The following is a 4497-nucleotide window of genomic DNA, read 5'->3' as shown; positions in this document are numbered from 1 at the left end:
AATGATCTGAGTATTTTTCACCACCAGCAAAATATATTCCAAAATCTAAGAGACAAAAAAAGCCATTAGAGGAAGCCATGTTAAATGTGTCAATATTCCTATATCTAAATGAGTTTTAAACATGCCATGCTAAGTTTGTAATTACTTTATGAACCCCTACTCAACACAAATGTGACTGTAAATCATATAAATGTGTTTAAATTGCTGTATTTTCCCACAGGTTTCTATTCAACAGTAGCTCATTGTTGTGTTGATTCTACATCCCAAGTTGATGAAACGAGCAGCTGTAAGCTACGTGTTCCTGTGACTGTTAATACGGTGCCATGCTGGCAAACCAAGTGAGGCAAATCCAGTCTGTTCCAATTATACAGTGAGAGCGCTTTACTCCACTTACTGAAGTAAGTGCATTACCCACTAATCAGTGCCTGGCTGTACTTGTTAGTGCATGACCTTCCCTCATATTCATGCCAAGGTAAGTGCTTCTGCTAAATTAGCTCTTATTTCCCCATCACAGTGAATTCTGCTATTCATATGCAAAGCAGTATTTATTTCCTCTTTCCAGCTGCCAGCACACATTTGCATACATGCTGCTGTAGACTAGACATGTATAAATAAATTTAAGGTACTCTGTTGAGTTTACTCGATCTGAAACACAAGCGATCATGCTATAGGGCTGCCGCAAAGTCCCTCCTTTATGCCGCCTTTGCATTTTTACACAGGACCAAATGATGGCGGCATCATTCCGCTCTAGTGTGTGATTAAACGCTGCATTGTGGCTTCGCAGAATCAAAAGTGGCATGACAAACATGATAGTAACACACCAGTGTCTGCCTCTACTGTGACATAAAACATACGCATCAGCAGCACTTTTTAAACAATAACAATGGCATTATATGGCGTTATATGGCGGCTGATCTCATCCTCTGCATGGAAGGTAAGGAGTTCCTGGACCCCACTGTTTTCCCAATTTGCGGACATTTGAGGCCACTGTTCTTCTTCTTTGAGTTAGCCGCTAACTACTAATTGCTATTTTTTAAAATCTCCTGCAGTAGGTCGCATGCAGGTTGTCCTGTTTATACAGACACTGTTTTGGCGCAGTTGCTACCTCCCGTGGCAGCTTAAGGGCGAGATCCCTCTTTCTCCCATTCCGTGATCATACCTTCTACAGAACGGCAAGGTGGCATAACAACGAGATATTCCTGCCCTAAACAGACAGTGTTAAAGGGGCTAGAGTGTTTGTATCCTTTAGCCTGCAATAACTGATTTTCGTGGAAATGAGCTGTGAATAAAATATTGATTATCATCATCTTTTAAGCTGATATGATGAATTTGTTGGCAAAGTAACTTATTTATATGTCCACAGTCATGTTTCTGGTCACCTGATGAATGTAAGTCTAATAACCACTCTATCTTAGCTCTGTTTTGGTCTCCACAGGGAAATATGTCTCTCTAGCTGCTAAATGCTCCTTTAGTTTCACCAGCTAGCCTCTAACTGTGTCTGTTGGCTGTTTTGAGCTCAGCAGGTAGTGTACAGTGGGTTTGTGGAGGTTGTTGCCAAAAACAGTTGCCTGCTGTGAAAGAAAATGACGCTATAAGAGCAGAGAGATTGACATTAAGGGTTGGACAGTTAAACAGTGAGCTGAAACTCAGTAATTCAGTAAAGCCGAGGGAAGCTGAAGAGTCAGGTGATAATTCTCTTTCAAACTGTCACATCTTTTTCCACATTGTCATTTTGGACATTAAAAATGATTAGAAGTATCAATTTTAGCTACTTTATGGGTTAACAAACTTGGTGAATGCACTTTCTACCTCATTAAACATTTGCAACTTGTGTAGTCTTCACTTGAGATACAGCCATTATTTGAGGCTAATTTTCTATTTGAAAGTGTAATTTTGTAACTGGCTGCGAGGCTCCTGTGTAGACCTGCTATTAATATGTGACTCAGGTGATTTGATCACAAGTGGATAGTCTGTCTGTTCACACCTTTAAATAAGTCTCCACGTGCATCTCAAGTGACCACTTGTGATCTGATCTCACTTCCCCCCTCTAGATGCAAATAATACACATGTACATCATACATCACAAGAACAAGTGGTGTTCTTTCTGTAGAGAATAAGGAGTTTGCAAGGACTTGGCATGTTCCAGGCAATCTAAATTTCCAAGGATGTTTGATGCACTTGTAATATATCTGTTGTTGTCTCACACTTTAAAATGACACTGTTGGTGCACAAATGAGTATGTACTTCCACCTACCCAGAACATATTGGCTAAGGATATAGTCCCTCAGTATGGCCCAGGACACATTAGCATACACACTGTTGAAAGAATGTAGTCATATGCGGCCCAGACCACCTCCAAATGTCATCTGAGAAATCGGACCTGCATTGAGGATGGATTGGGATCCTTAAGACCGGTACTTAGAGCTGTCCACTTGTGATATGATCACCCAAGACACATGTTTATACCAAGTGTACACAGAACTTTCTTGTTTCCCAGTTTGTATCTACTTTGTTTTCCTCCTCACCTCCTCTGCTCACGTCTTAAGCGGGATTTAGTGGCAGACCCTATGCCGTAGCCTACGCACGTCGCCTACGCACGTCGCCTATGCACGTCGCCTACGCACGTCACCTACGACATTGTGAGCATTTATACTTGTGTGGTGGTGTGTCTGTGTCACTCTGCAGTTATGCTTCCAAAACACTAGTCACTAGTCAGTTTAGTTGTAAAGCTAGTTGATTCAAAACACACATTAAACATGGCTTGATAGAAACAATTTCAAACACAAGTACACAAACCCACTTCACTATAACTTGCAGCATTCACAGACAAAGCACTTGTCCTTTGCTGGACATATTTTCCCCACAAATACAACATGCTAATGTTTTTAGCACAAGCCTATGGCATTTTACATTGTTTCAAGGGGCTAGTGGCTAGCAGATTATTCCTCTTCTCATATGAAGCCAGGGACAACAGCAACATTTAACAAAGGTAACGTTAGAAAATTCGGCTCCATTACAACTCACAAGGTTCTTGACAAAACAACTGTCTTATACTAAAAACATTTTCCATACAAATATAACATGCTTACGTTATTAGCACAAGCTGGCATTTATACATTCTATAAATTAACCTAGCGACGAGTGGAGATTTCCTCTGCTCATATGAAGCCAGGATAAATCACACACAAGACTTAAAATGCTGTTTTGGGGAGGCTTTATTGTCTTCACAATTTATTTTTTCTTATCTCTGGAATTAAGTCAATAAAAAGCTACATTTCCACTGAGGGAAATGGTTTCAGCTTACAAAAATAAACAGGAGGTCTGCGTCACCGCGACGTCTAGTTACATTTCTGGGAAGGTGCCCGTCAGGCTACGGCGTACACTGTAGCTTCCGTGTCAATTCAACGCAGACATATAAATTCTGCCTTAGTTCCATCCACAGGACATGCGAGTGGAGGAGTCGAAGAGGACAATCACACAGGTGTGAAACTCACAAGGCAGGAAGTGAAGTATTTAAACAAGAGGAGAGGTGAGAATATCAAAATAAAATAGCCACCCTCATGTCTGATAGCTAGGTGTGTAGCTATTGGCTTAGCTTAGCACAGACGCTGCATTTTTGTACCTTGGAAGTCAGAGGTTTAAGCTTAGAATGACATCACACCTGAGCTGACCTCATTCCAGTACAACAAGTTGGAAAACCAAAATGTTGTTAGCAATACCAGTTTTAGCCAGGTCAGCCATTGTTAGCAATACCAGTTATAAGAATGCATTACACTGTTTTGCACACAAAAACACTGTAGCAACATGTCCACAAATAGAAGTTGGAGAGAATTGTGTTTACAGCTATACTTTCAGTGAGACACAAATAAGACAGAAGTGCTATTAAACAGTATATTACTACTGCTTGTATTACTGTTGATGCAAGGAGCAGCCATATTGGATATTGAGGTCAGGGTTGGTGAACTTCCTCTGACTTTCTGAGCCAGAGCTTTGACTTCAAGGGGTTTTCCAATTGAACTTTCCAATAGGGAACTTGGAAATTCCGACTTCCCAGTGCAAATGGAATCCATCAAGAAACTGGAAACAGAGGGAATAGCCTTTAAGCTTATTGCCAAAATGTACTTTTCCTTTCTTTGTCCTGAGAGAGCCACAGAGATATTTAGGGTTTAATTTTTTTTAAATGATCATGCACCTATTGCAGTTGTTTCCTCAACAATGCAGACCAGTGCACCTCTTCAAGCAGCTCCATTTTACAGCAACAGAACTAAGATTATCCCCCTGCAGGGCCCACCACCCGCAGAGGGATCCAGAAGGGTTCGGTGCAGTGTGGATTGGGCAGCAGACCAAGGCGGGGGCCTTGGCGGTCTGATCCTCGGCTACGGAAGTTGGCTCTTGGGACATGGAATGCCACCTCTCTGGCGGGGAAGGAGCCGGAGCTTGTGGAAGAGGTTGAGCGCTACCGGCTAGACATAGTCGGCCTCACCTCGACACATAGTT

The sequence above is a fragment of the Epinephelus moara genome, chromosome 9 (assembly GCF_006386435.1).
Source record: "Epinephelus moara isolate mb chromosome 9, YSFRI_EMoa_1.0, whole genome shotgun sequence".
Taxonomy (NCBI): domain Eukaryota; kingdom Metazoa; phylum Chordata; class Actinopteri; order Perciformes; family Serranidae; genus Epinephelus; species Epinephelus moara.
The sequence above is the reverse complement of the archived record's forward strand: the minus strand, read 5'-3'. Positions refer to the sequence as shown.